This window comes from Rhipicephalus microplus, chromosome 6, assembly GCF_043290135.1.
Source record: "Rhipicephalus microplus isolate Deutch F79 chromosome 6, USDA_Rmic, whole genome shotgun sequence".
Classification (NCBI taxonomy): domain Eukaryota; kingdom Metazoa; phylum Arthropoda; class Arachnida; order Ixodida; family Ixodidae; genus Rhipicephalus; species Rhipicephalus microplus.
Window position 1 is genome coordinate 125068548 of NC_134705.1, and position 15375 is coordinate 125083922.

Here is a 15375-nt window from a genome sequence, read left to right on the forward strand (position 1 = left end):
GCAACTGAGCACTACAATCCCTCCGCCGAGGCCGAAAGAGCTTTATTGAATGAGAGTGTCGGCGGCAGTCGTTCAAGGTGAGAGGATCCACAGGTCGCTGCAGAAAACCGTGGGTCTTAGGTGGCAAGTTCACCCCTTTTAGCCAGACGACGACAGTCTCCGAGGCTTGAGTTGACAGATTTGGCAGTTTCCGAGGGGACACTTTCTCTTCTTTTGGAATGTTGGATTGCGTGGGTTGGCAAGTCCTTCAAAATACTGTTTGTCATGGCTGTGAAATGCACGTTTGTATATTTTCTCGGTATCTGTGTTATCTCGAGAATCTCTAGCGTAGTCAAATAAGCTTCGAGAAAGTTAATTTCCTCCCTCCTCACTCCGTCGAAAAATTTCAATTTCGCGCGTGTATACGCGCGCATGGGCGCGCGCATGTACATACTTATAGCGCACTGATGAACATGCTTTTAAAGTATGACTTAACGCCCCCCTCCACCTCCCCGAAAACGCAACTATGCAACTGATGTGGGCTCGGAAACGTGACGCGATGGCCTCAAAAGCGTACTAAGCAAAAAGACAAAAAATTGGCAGATCCCACGTACAGTAAGAATCGATGATATGTGAAGCACGAATGAGAAAGGTTGATATGTCACTTTAAAATAAGCACATCGTTATAAGGAGGAGCCAAATGATGCAGTACATGACTTTTATGTCATGATTATCTTGGTTTGGATGTGTCGTTTACCTTCGCCATCTATTCACGTAACGCGAAATTGATTTTGATATATGTTGAGCTAGAAAAATGGCCACGAGCACGCTATGAGCGTGGTTTGTTGTCATGTTCTTACATGACACGCCGGTCAGGATTATCATGTTTGCACCATTCAAATACTGTCATCATCCATTGACATCACGTGACATCAAACTTGTTATGCGGAGCTAGCAAAATATCCGAGAGCACATCATGAAGGGCCCAATCTACAATGTAGCGTTGACGCGTGCGCACGCTGGGCACAGCGACACTACCTTAGCAAAACGAGAGCACTCTATGATATAGTCTGACGCCAGGCACGTCTGGCGCGAACATCGTCGGTCAGCGCGGCCTGACGGCAACCCGTGTGAAATGGTACATTCTGCATTTCGCGCTGATTCGTTACCCAGACAACACTGCATCTCTCTCTTTTTGACAGATGGACGCCGAACGCGCTGAAACGAGCATGCGTCAAAGCAACGCAGCGCGCGCCTGCAAGTATATAGAGAGTTTTAGTACTGCGTACGCTGCGTACGTGGCGGCGTTGCGTACGTAAGGACGCCACGTTCTGCGTAGTGCGCATGCGCAGACCACAACGCGCACGTATCGCGTTACGTACGCAGCCGCTACGTACTCACGCATGAGATGCGTGCGTGCGTGCGTATGAGGTGATCGCACCGCTCTCGCACAAGTTCACGACAGCGCGAGACTTCGTTTCGCAAAATGGCGGCATCGAAGGCAAGCACGGACCAGCTCTGTGACTTAAAATATGACCATAATCTGACTATAACACTCGGATTGGCTCACATTGGCTGTCAACAACACGTACTTCTATTTTGATCTACCAGATGACGCAACACGCTTCACGCTCGTTACGTACGCGGGTAGTACGGCGTACTAAAAGTCGATTAGTGGCAAGCGACGCCACCTAACGCAAGGCGGTTGCGTGATGCGTACGTAGCACCATTCCGCAGTACTAAAACTCTCTTATGGCAGGACCGGTGCCTTGGGTGCAACGCCGGCGTGACGCAACAAAATGAATGCCGGCGAGCACGCGCACCGCGTCACGTCGAAATGTACTGGCACCTTGACTTTGTCATGTAGTCATGTTCTCACACGACACGCGTCTTATGATTGTCATGTTTAAATCAGTCACATACCTTTGTCATGCATTGACGTCACGTAATACCAAATTTGACCTATATGGAGCTAGCGAAACGGCCGCTAGCGCATCATGAGTGTGGCAGGTAGTCATATTGTTACATGACACGCATGTGGTGATTATCGTGTTTGAATGTGCCATTTACTTATGTCGTCCGTTCGCGTCGCGTATTACTGAGTTTGGTACATGTGAAGCTAGCGAAACGGCCGCGAGCGCATCATCAGCGTAGCATGTAGTCATATTGTTACATAATACGCATCTCATGTTTATCATGTTTGCATCAATATCATAACTTCGTCACCTATTCACGTCCAGTAATACCAGATTTGGTATATGTGACGGAAGCGAAACGGCCGCGAGCGCAACATGAGCGTGGCATATAGTCATGTTGTTACATGAAACGCATGTCACGATTTTAATGTTAGGGTCTGTCCCTCGTGTTCGCTATGCACTCATGTCATACCATACCAGTTTTGCAACATGTCATGTGAACGAAACCACCGCAAGAGCTGCAGGCCCATGAAATGTAAATCATGACATTCATGGCATACATGTCATGAGTTTCATCGTATGACTAGTCAATTATGTTTTTCATACAGTAGAGTTATGCCATACCAAGTTTGGTATGGATACAATATCGAAACGAACAGGAGAGCTAAAAGTCGTAGGCGGCTAGATAGATTGACAGACAGACAGACAGACAGACAGACAGACAGACAGACAGACAGACAGACAGACAGACAGACAGACAGACAGACAGACAGACAGACAGACAGACAGACAGACAGACAGACGGTAACAGATGGTAACAGATAGATAGATAGATAGATAGATAGATAGATAGATAGATAGATAGATAGATAGATAGATAGATAGATAGATAGATAGATAGATAGATAGATAGATAGATACGCTCAAAGTCGCTTAAGTTCACTAATAAGTGCTATGCATTTATTAACAGAAAGAAATTCCTCCACCTTTCTGAAAGTAATTGTGAGGAAATGCGAATGCATTACGTAGCGTTCATAACGGCGTTTCGCAAGTGAGAACCCAGCGTTAGAAGAATGTTTTCTTTTTTTTTTCTTGCACCATGCAGCCAATAGTGCCGCTCGCTACACATGTCGTTTTCTGTCGCGACAAACGTGGTATTCATTTCCGGCTCTACTAGCTAGTGTGCCCGGTTAAATATACTATGAAGTGAATGAAACAAACAGCGCGCTAGGCTCGGCGGTGACGTTTCGCGGTGGCGTCTCGAGCCCACAGTTTTGTAGCACACATTCCGGATGTTCTTGGGAGGCACCCAGCCTGCGAACGGTCGAGAGTGAGGCGCGAGTGAACGGAAAATGGGGCAAAGGTAAGAGCGAAAGCGTACAGCGAGAGAAAGAGTGCTGTACCAACGCCGACTAAATTTCAAGGCCGAAAGGCTGCCGCAGTGACGTCAGAGGGAGGGGTCCCAGTTACGCCGCGATCGTGGCGGAAAGCCTGTGTTTCGTTCACGTTTTAGGAGAACCAACGCTCCCGCTTTCGCAGCTGCTGCGGCTTGATTGGGCCGAATAAACGATGTGAAAAAAAAAGTCTTACTGAGCATGCTCAGTTGGGAAACTGGGCCCCCAACCTCTGACGTCACTGCGGCAGCCTTTCGGCCTTAAAATTTAGTCGGCGTTGGCTGTACCTGCCCTCTTCTACGTTCTCTCGCACCACATGGTCCACTTGCTAGGAGTGAGGATAAGCGCGTGCGCCCACAGCCATTGCTAGGGGTAAGGAAGTGAGAGCGGAGAGATAACACCTGCCGGCGCGGGATACCACTGCGGACAACGCCGGATGCCTGACATAGCCCAACTGAGGAATGCATTCGCATAAAAAACTGTTCACGCATTGTTTCAGTTGGGCCATAAAAAATCGCAAACGAGTCGCACGAAACCCAACTGCTCGCATCACATTCCATTACCACGGGATGTAGGAAAGTGACAATATTAGGAATAAGTTACCTAAGGACAGCGCAGGCATATTTTGCAATATTTTTAAGTAACGTTTGGCACGTTGGTGCGCTGATAAGAAGTACAAGAGAAAAGATCAGACATGAACCAGTGCTGTCTAATGGTCAGTTTATTTTCGTCACATTATTTGTTGAAGAAGTGAACTCGATAAGCACAATCTTGTCATATGCCGCATCATTCACGCATAAAGCGATCACTTGTGATCACAGTGTGATAGATGAATGCGTCCAGGACAACAAAATAAAAAGGTGCGCAACTGCCGAACCCCCACAGCAGAAACATCATTAGAGGGCCCCGCCGTGGTTGTATATTGGCTATGGTACTCGTCTGCTGACCCGCAGTTCGGATAATCGAATCCCGTCTGCGGCGGCTGCATTATTGATGCAGGTGAAAATGCTGTCGGCTCGCGTGCTCGGATTTGTGTACAAGTTAAAGAAACCTAAGGGTCGAAATTTCCAGAGCCCTCCCCTATGGCGTTTCTAATAATCACATGATGGTTCTTGGACGTTAAACTCAACCTATTAATCAATACATCATTGAAGATATTGTGACATGAGCATATTATGAGATTTGTTTGGCCGACTATGTATCTTTTGTTGTTTCTACTTTTTGTAAACGCTCCCTCACTGTAAAGCCAATTGGCACAGCGGGTAATGAAATGAATAAGTAAAGTGTCGATAGATAAGCCTTAAATTTAAACATAATTTATGTATCACTTAAGTAAAATTCAACTAACATTGACATGCACCCACCACAAATTTTAATAGGTCGCCAAGTTAAATTGTTAGCAATAATGTCTTGAGAATAACTCGAGATATATTGAAGATAACTTCAACAAGAATGTTGATAGGATACGTGCAACCTTTGTTTTGGAGGCGATAGTGACTGCATGCAGACCTCTCAACAAGCAGCAATATTTCTAGATGTAGAATGATTTGTGGGGCAACAATTTATGCCGGCGACACAATTCGCGTAGATGAAACAACTGAACAGCCTTGTATAAAGGTATCCATATAAGACCAAGTTTAACCTTATTTGGAGACTTTTATATAGAAACGCATATAGATGAAGACCATATTTTACCCTAAACAGCAGCGTCTATATACGGGTTTATAAAGAATTAGGCATACACACTTTCACAAGAGGGAAAAAGCACCTCTATGATGGGCTGCGTGCGGGAGTACAAAGGTCAAGGGCGCAGCCTTGTCAGTGCATGTTAGAAGGGTCACGCCTATTTGCGCCGCCCAAAGAGGACTATGGCGGCGCCCATAGTCCTCTTCTGTATACTAATAATTTGTAATGCTCCTGATGTCATAATAAAATCATTTCTGACTCTGACTCCAGGGAGGCGTTTTTTTAAAAAAAAGGTGTATATCAGGTTGTATAAGGCTCATATATGGGGATTTCATATAAAGCATGATATGCCCAATTTCTGATCTATCCCTATATAGAAATTTTATATAGACATATATATGGAATTTTCGTAAGGGAATGCTTCAGCGCGATCTGGACGAAGACCATGAAGACACACAGCACACAGATGACCAGACACCGTGCTGAAGCCTGCCCAAATATGTACCAACTCGCCTAATTCGAAGTGCTATTGGAATTAAGTTACCTGAAGGAGGGCGCATGCATATTGTACAGTATTTTCAAGCAACTTTTACCGCGTTGGTTGATGTCATTATTGATTTGATTGATAAGTGGGGTTTAACGTCCCAAAATCACCATATGACCATGAGCGACACCGTAGTGGAGGGCGCCGGAAATTTCTACCACCTGAGGTTCTTCAACGTCCACGAAATTGGAGCACACTGGCCTACATAATTCGCACCTCCATCGAAAATGCAGCCGCTTCAGGCGGGATCTGATCCCGTGACCTGCGGTTCAGCATCCAAATACCGTTAGCCACTATGCCACCACTGTTGGGCTTTTACCATCTTGGTGCTCTGCTAAAAAGGACAAGAGGAAAGACCACACATGAAGCAGTGCTCTCTAAAAGTTGGTTTATTTTTGTCAAACTCATTTATAGAAGAAGCCAACTCAATCAGCATAATTTCGTCATAAACCACATCATTGACGCATAAAGCGATGACTTGGATCACAGCGCTGTAGATCAGTGAGTAAATGACAAGAGAATACACGAACGCGCACCTACAAACCTCACAGCAAAAACATTAATAAAGATATTGTGACATGAGCGAACTCTTTTTATTTAGGAAGACAATGAAATGATGATGAAGATGTACTTTTCTTTTAACTGAATTTTTTCAACTTGGCCACCTAGCACTATTGTTTCAATTCATTCCGAGACTCCGTAGTTGTGCATACAGGAGCATTTGCAGCATTTATTGTAGGTAAGTATACGAAATTAATGGTAAGAATGTATTAGTGAGCAGTCACACGACCATTGATAACTGTATAAAGGAGGTCTCAAAAAAAAACACTTGATTGTAGAATAAAGAGTCCATGAACTAAAAAAATGGCAGCAAATTCACGAAGTGAATGATGGAGAGTGGGGCGAAGCATCCGTACGTTAATTTGTTCTTGATTCCATCCATCCATGCGTCCGTCTGGGTGACCATCCGTGCGTCCATTCGCCCGTCCGTGCGTGCGCCTGTTCATGCTTCCGCACGTCGGTGCGTCCGTCCGTGCGTTTGTCCATGCATCCGCCCCTGCGTCCGTCCATGCGTCCATCCGTCGGTGCAACCATCCGTGAGTCCGTCCATGCATCTGTCTGTGTGTCCGTTCGTCCATTTATTCAACACTCCAAGTACCACCATCTCGCATATTTTCATCATATATACCGCATATGCACCACCATCTAGCGGACATTCCAAGGACTAAACGAGAGGTAGCACACGGATACTTTCTTACAGCTTGCGCTTCGTGTCTACTTCCTACCTTTAACCACCTCGAGTTCGTGGTATATACTAGTTCACTATATTCATGGCACTGTGGCCCAACGCTCGCTAAGCCTTTCTAAAACCAAGAAGGTTATGTCCAGCGAGTATAACGTAGCAACCCTTTTTTGTTTGATAGTGCTCAATGTACATGCCTAAGGGGTCTAAGGGGGATTGAGAGACTGGAGAATTCGGCTTTTAGTTAACGCGCACGCTGTGAATTTTTTATTGTTCAACAACGCACAGAAGAAATCTCTCACCGGCACCACCTTGGAGGTCAAAATGTAAGACTGAGAACACACTACGACTACTACTACGACTACGAGGGACGAACGGGTGCCGCTATAAGGAGCTTCGGCGTTCCAGTCTTCAACGCGGTCAGCGTTCCGGTGGCGTCGCTTGCGGGTGTCCACTCGCGACTTTTCCAGCCAGTTTATTGAGACCTGACCCCATGTTGTCGGCCCTTGCCGGGACTAGTGAGGATGGCGTCAAGGCCTGTGGCGCTCCCGCTCAAGGACCACTGCTTCAACTTCGTCCGTCGACGAGATCATTGATGACCTCGAAGACGTCATGAGGAGTGAAGGGGTGCTGTTCCTGCAACACCTCGGAGCTTCGAAGTTCCTAGTTGCGACTTGGTCGGCTGCACAGGACCCAGTTGATGGTAAACCAAGGGTTCAAGTTACAAGGTCACAAGGTACAAGTTGAGGCAGTCGGGGCACCAAGCGTACAAGTTAGTGTGTTCCGCCTCCCGCCGTACGTGTCCGATGACGCAGTTAATTCAGCTCTTCAGCTATACGGAAAAGTGAAGGGTATCACACTTGTTACCTTGCAAAGGCAACAGTCAACGTACACTGGTACCCGCATCGTTCGAATCGAGATGGCCAAGCCCTCCCCTAACTTCCTATCAATTCAAGGTCACCGCATGATGCTCGACTATCGTGGTATGCGCAGAGTATGCGCACGCTGCAGCAGCGAAGGTCATGTTGCGGCCACTTGCACAACGCCCTTCTGTCGACAATGTGGCACCTTCGGCCATATATCTGAGGATTGTGTGTCCAAGTGTAAGCGCTGTAATGGGGACCACGCGACGAAAGATTGCTTCCGTCTAAAGTCATACGCAGACGCAGAGCACCTCGCAGTCACTGAAAGAATTCCCAGAACTTGGAGAGAGTGCTTCGAAGTGAACAACCCAAAGTGGAACCTCCAGGTTCGTGGAAGTTTTGCAACGCCAAGACAGAAGACGCCCGCGGCGTTGATGCCGCGTCGCCATGCACGAGTGACAAAGACCGCTGCGTTGTCATCTCCCACAACGTCGTCACAGGATCCCAGCAACGCTGTGAAGACGCCAAGTGCGTCTGCTAAGTCTTCATCAGAGGAACTCAAGGCCACAGAAAACGAACAATCCTCGAACGCATCACCACTGGAGGAAGCATCTCAAACATTTCGGAGCGCTGGCTTACCGGGAAAATCGCTCCGACTTTCTGAGGCAAGAAGTGCAAGTGACGAGCTCCATGAACGGCCACCTGCGGGCCGGGAAGGTAGCGTGAAGACGACGCCCATGAAAGAAGTAAAGACCACGTCTTCAAAGAGACCTAACACACCTCGCACACACATTGTATAGGCCCAAGAAGAAGCATGCAACTAGACATTTGTTGTCTCTGATGCATGCAAACTGTTTAGTGTTCCATATGTTATTGTCATTCAATATGAAGCCTTCATGTGCCAATTTGTGTGATCCATGCTGTGGTGGCTATGCCCTGTTATAGTAATTGCATTATGTGAGTTACGCTGCATGCTGCGTGTACTATTTCTGTTATTATTGGTGTTGCTTACTGGGTCCATTCTATCTGTGCGCGTGAGTAAATCTCAGCACCGGTCCTTGGAGTATCATCACGTTGACTTCATCCACTGCTGCTTGAAACAAGAGAAGCCGTGCCGTCTCCTTACGCGTCGCTGTTAAAAAAAGGGGAAAAACGATTGTTTTGTTTCCCCCTAAATTTATTTTAAATGGATAGGCTATCTTTCAGGACGTTCAATGTTCACGGTATCAAAAATCTTGTAAAATAACAGGACATAATGAACCTTGTGCGCTCGCTAGGGGTCGACGTGCTTTTTCTGCAAGAAACCAGCTTTCGAACGCGGCACAGCATCATGACCTTCCGTACAAGATTTTCGGTTGAAGCCTTCTTCTTCTTAACGCAGACGCAGTCATGTGGCACCCGTGTCGTGTTTCTCAATCCGAGGTACAGGCGGGGTGCGCATTGCCTCTTCGATGCAGAAGGCCGTGTTATTGCGGTGGACATGTGGATAAATGACCAGAAAATTCGATTCACCAACTTTTATGCGCCCGTGGATAGGTCTCTTGCCAATGACTTTTTAGAGGTGCCAGGTCATTCCTGCTAAATTCAGCACAGTGCGTGTTGTTAGGTGATTTCAACTGTGTCTTTGATTCAATTCGAGATGTTCGAGGCCCTAGTCAAGGACAAAGCACAGACCATTCGAAAGAGTTGCAGAACATATGTAGAGAGTTGAAGCTGGTCGATGCATGGACAACGCTTCACGGGAACACCTTTGGAGGCACGCGCGTTCAGGGTACGTCTCAGAGCAGAATTGACAGAGTCTATATCCCTAACAAGCTCGTTGAAAGTTTAGAGACATGCGATGTCATTTCTTTAGTTCCTGGGCAACGCAAGCTCAGCGACCACATGCCAGTGCTGTTCACCTTGAAGGCCCAGCTAGGAAGGCATTACTCCAAGTTGTGGCGAATGAATTCATTAATTTTAAATTAAGTGTCGGTATCTGAAATGCGCATGAATATATATGCGTCTTTGGAAGACACACCACAAATTACGCTGACAGCATGGGATCTCTTGAAGACCAGATGGTGTGTGATTGCGCAAGAGCCCGGAAAAATGCGCCACGCACGTCTATCATCACAAATGAATAAAACATATACGCGTATTCAAACCGTTGAGCGTGCAGGCAATCTGACCGGCGCAATTCAAGAGTACATTGGGGCCACAAAGGCTAAATACGACATCGTGTTGAGGGCAAGGTCCGGGCATGTTAAACGCGCAGAGGAACTGCACCTGCCTACGGGTGAACTAGGTAACTTGGCATACGCACAGCGAGTAAGGGTAAGGAAACACCAGCCCAGTATTACCGATGCAGCATGGACAGAGTGTGGGAGCATCGTCACAGATATCAAATCAATCGAGGAGGTCTTTAGGGCGTATTTTGAAAGGCTCTGCTCTGCAGATCATCGCTTCAAAGACTGCAACAAGCATCAAAGAATCGCAGAATTTCGCGAAGGCTTGCCCACGCTGTGTCCTGAGGCGTCTGATATGCTCTGCGCTGAGGAGACGAAAGATGAAGTTTGGCAAGCCTTGAGAAAAATGAACAATACCACGGCTCCAGGTCGAGACGGAATACTGACGGGGTTTTATATAACTTTCTTCGACGTTCTAGGTGACGCCCTTACTGACATGTTTAACGGGTTCATTGTTGGTTGCCAAAAGCCGAGGTCTTTCAGTGAGGGCTGTGTAGTCTTGCTGCCAAAAGAGGGCATGGATTCTAACGATCCACGGTCATGGAGGCCGATTATCCTCGTTAACACGGACTACAAACTCGTAGCTACGATCCTTGGCTTGAGGGTAAAGACTTTTCTGCCTGATATAGTGCCACCCACGCAAACGTGTGCAGTACCGGGTAAGTCAATTTTTCAAACACTTAATTTCATAAGAGATTTGTTCTACTATGCGAACGCCAAAAACGTTACCGGTGCTTTCGTGTGATTGGATCAAGCTAAGGCCTTTGACAGGGTTGAACATGACTACCTATACTGCGTACTTAGAAAGTTTGGTTTGCCTGAGAACTACGTTCGCTGTATAAAGCTTCTATACACCAACATGACCAGCCGACTTCTCATCAACGGCGTGGAGACAGCAAGCTTTCCAGTAACAAAAGGTGTTCGTCAGGGACGCCCAATCGCACCGGTGCTCTTTGTTCTTTCCATAGATCCTCTCCTTAGAAAAGTGGCAAAGTGCCCTATTATTCAGGGCTTTCCATGACAGGTCTGGAGTCAGTTAGCATCACCACTTATGCGGGTGACATCTCTGTGTTCGTGCGAAACTAAGCCAGTTACCGCACTTTCTTGGAGCTGTTTGAAGAGTATGCCAGTTCATCGGGTACTTTCCTGAATGCGGAGAAAAGCAAAGCCCTTCGTTTTGGTAGCTTCCACGGCTCTTTTCCGGATGGTATTCAATACGTGGATGCCGTAAAGGTCCTCGGGGTATACTTTCAAGACGGGGAGGTGGCCAAAAGAAATTGAGAGGACGCCGTACATCGAGCCATGCAGGTCTTCGCGTATGCCACCGACTTCAATTTGTCACTTGATGCCAAAGTGACGGTGGTGAAATCCAAAGCATACGCATATGCTTTTTATAACCGGCACAGTGCACTCATACCCAAACTTTTTGCGAGCCGCCTTGCGTCATTAGTTGGAACCTTCCTATGGGACGGGAAGACACCAAAATTTCAACAAAAGTTTCTGAAGCTCCCAAAAAGTTGTGGAAGACTCAGTCTGCCAGATATTGCGACATTCACAAAGGCACTTGCAGCTAAAACAGTTCACAAGGTGTTTCAGGAAAATGACTATCCTGGCCGTAGCTTATTGATATATTCGACCGGAACTCTTGGAGCCGCATTCACGTCGGAAAGGTACCGGGGACCTCAAGTAGAACACCCACAAGCCTTTTATAAGGCAGCAGAGGGCCTCAAGCGTTCAGTTGACGGTGATGCCACCAAAGAATACTTTGCAAAGCTCGCACCCGCACGCATTAGCGAAAGGTTAATCAGCCGCTCAATGACTGATGAGGAAAAACAGAGATGGAGGCTCAGCAAGTGGAAGAAATGGCCCAAAAACCACGTACCTGAAATAGTTAGAGAATTTGATTGGTTGCGGCGATGGGACGCGTTGCCCACTCGTCAGAGACTGTTGAATTGGGGCGTCGTTCCCTCTAACTACTGCCCCAACTGCGGGAAAAGAGAAACAATCCGCCACACGATGTTTTTATGCGTAGCGGCCAAAGGCGTGTGGCACGTCGTGCGTCGTCAATTCGGAGTGCCAATACCTTCGAGCCAACAGCGCAGAAGGGACTTATTTGAGCAACTCGCACTGTACGTCACAATGTTCGTCTTTTGGCGTCGCCGCTGTATGGCCGAAGCACGGCGACGACCCCAACGAGCTGCATACCCATTGTTACAGAAGATTAGAATGATTATGGTTTGGTACCTCACCGAAGAGATGGAAACTCAGGGTGAAGAAGCATTTTTCAGAAGGTGGCATACAGGATATTTTGGAGTTCGGAACGGGAATACTGAGCTTCCTTTACTGCCATTTTAACTCGAGGGAAAACTTGCTTGTCCTCGCACGTAATATGTGAATCTGTTCCAATTTACTGCTTTTTTGTGTTTCTTTTCTCTTTTTTTGAGTGATTCGTGATCTGTGAGAATCTTGGAAGTGCTGTGTGTTACAACCTGTATATGTGATTGATTGATTGATTAAAACTCTATTTTTGTCCTGAGAAGACGCAGGGGAGACCCCGCGCCACCCGGCTAATCCCACGTTGGGACCGTCAATCCGAGCTTGGCGGCCCGTTCACGGGCACTCTGGACGGCCAGGGTTTGATCCTTAAGTTCGGGGCTGCATAAAAGCGCAGCCCACCTGTCCTCGCTGAGGGCGGGGCCGATGGCTTCACATTCCCACAACACATGATTGAATGTGGCTAACAGTCCACAAGCGGGGCAATCCGCACTTGGATACCATTCAGGGTAGATGGCACGAAGAACCACAGGGGATACGCACTGGCTTGCAATAGTCTTAGGGTGACTGCCTGCGCCCTGCACAAGGCCGGGTGTGGGAGAGCGAATACCCTTCTTGACAGATAGAAGTGCTTTGTTATTTCGTTGAACGTAAGTAAGGGTTCCCAGCGAAGCAGAGGGACTGTGGAGGCAGCGCGGTCAGTGAGTCCTCGCGCGGCCTCGTGTGCGCCCTCGTTCGGGTTAGAGGTAGGGCCCTCAATCGACCCCAGGTGAGCGGGAAACCAAGTGAGAGAATGGGGGGGTGATACTCTTGACGCTTTGAAGAATGCGGAGGGCCTGAGGGGCTACCATCCCGGTTTCGTAGGCTTTGATAGCCGCCTTGGAGTCGCGGTATATTGACTCTCTGCGACTATCTAGCATAGCCAGCGCGATTGCAACCTGTTCGGCTATCACGGGCTTCGATGTGCGTACTGTGGCGGAGCAAGTGAGCCTGGAATTTGAGTCGACGATGGAAACAGCAAATGCCTCTTGTTGGACATATGGCGCAGCATCCACAAAGCTTGCATCAGTGGGGTTGCTACGGACGTGCTCGAGCAGAGCTCTACCCCTGGCCCTACGCCGACCGACGTTGTGCGCAGGGTGCATATTGCGGGGAATGGGTGCGATGCGCAGCTGAGACCTGATGTTTCTGGGAATCTGCATGGAATCGGGGCACTGGTAAATGGAGTTGAGGCCCAAATCATCGAGTATATTGCGGCCCGATTTGGTTCCGGAAAGCCTGAGCGGCTGTGAGCGCTCTTGCGCCTCAATTATCTCTTCGAGTGTATTGTGAACACCGAGCTTGAAAAGGTTTTCAGTGCCAGTGCTTACAGGCAAGTCGACCGCGAGCTTGAAAACCTTTCTTATGAGGGAATTGAGCTTACTTCTTTCTGCAACATGCCAATTATACATGGCCGCCGAGTACGAAAGGTGGCAGAGCACAAACGCATGTATGATGCGGATGAGATTGCCTTCCTTGATTCCGCGGTGTCTGTTGGTGATCCTCCGGATGAGGCCGAGAGCACTTTCCGTCTTGGTAGTGATCTGTCTCAGTGCAGCTCCGTTAGCGCCGTTGGACTCGACATACATTCCCAATATTCGGAGCGAATCCACTCTTGGCACTGGGGACCCGTCACTAGTGAAAAGCCGTATTTCACTTTGAGACGCAGGTTTCCAGTCACGGTGGCCGCCGCCTCGGGGTCTTTTCTTGTAGAGCAGAAGTTCAGATTTCGATGGGGAGCACTTGAGACCGGTGGGACGGTGGAAACGTTCGGTCACGTCGATGGCGCGCTGCATGACATCCTCAACTTGACCGTCGCTCCCGCCGCTGCACCAGATGGTTATATCATCTGCGTAGATGGTGTGATTGATTCCTTGAATCTTCGCGAGTTCCTTTGAGAGCCCGATCATCACGATGTTAAATAGTGTTGGTGAAATAACTGAGCCCTGAGGCGTGCCGCGTGAACCGAGGTTGATCTCTCGTGAGAAGTACCCTTCGATCTTGAGCTTGGTAGTTCTCTGGTAAAGAAAGGATCTCACGAAGTCGTAGACCCTCTTCCCTAGCCCTAGGCTGACAACAGAATTGAGAATGAATTCGTGAGAAACGTTGTCGAAAGCCTTCTCCAGGTCTAATCCAAGGATGGCTCTGGTATCTCCTGTGCTCCGGTCGATGATCTGATGCTTTATCACCTTCATGGCATCCTGTGTCGAGAGACCAGCTCTGAAACTAATCATATTGTGGGTGTACATGTCGTTGGTCTCGAGGTGCACCTTGAGTCGGTTCAGAAGGGCGTGCTCTGCGACCTTACCGACGCAGGAAGTTAAGGAAATCGGTCTCAGATTATCTATTCCTGGTGCTTTACCAGGTTTCGGGATTAAAACTGTGTAGGCCGTCTTCCATTGTGCGGGAACCTCCCCACTGCGCCACACCTCATTAATCTTTTCCGTGAGGGATTCGATGGAGTCATCATCAAGGTTCTTGAGCATCTTATTGGTTATGCCATCAGGGCCAGGGGCGGATTTGGCATCTAGGGAAAAGAGAGCCTGCCGTATCTCGGCCACAGTATAGTCCTGGTCCAACTCCGACACGTCGCACCCCGCGTAGTCTGGGAACTGTGTGGGTGCAGAGCTATCCGCGACTCGCAGATACCTGTCTATAAGCTTGTTGACAACCAATTCGTCCGGGGTAGAGTCAGTAGCAAGATGGATGGCTCGCGCGAGGGATCGCCTCTGACTGGACCTGGTGCTGCCCTGATCGAGAAGGTGCTTGAGAAGACCCCAGCTCTTCACAGATCTGAGCTGATCCTCGATCCTCTCACAGAGCTCATGCCATTGTTGTTTACACAAGGTTTTTCAGGGCTCCTCGATCGCCCTGTTAACATCGGAAATTTTCTTGCGGAGCCTCCTATTATGCTTCTGTCCCTTCCACCTCGTGAGTAGGGCTTGCTTGGCTTCTAGTAGGTGTGCCAACCGGCTGTCCATGTTTTCAACATCGAGGTCAGTGACGACCTCCTTGGTCGCTGCCGTGGCCTCATCTCTGATTCCTTTGTACCATCCTTCAAAGTCTGTCCCAGCCGTCGGTGCTCTCTCAGCTCTGACTTCGCGAAAAGCGTCCCAGTTGACCACCTTGAATTTTTTTGTCCTAAAGCGGGCAATCGCGAAGGATACCTCAATGTTGTAGTGGTCACTTCTGAGGTCTAGAGCCGTGTT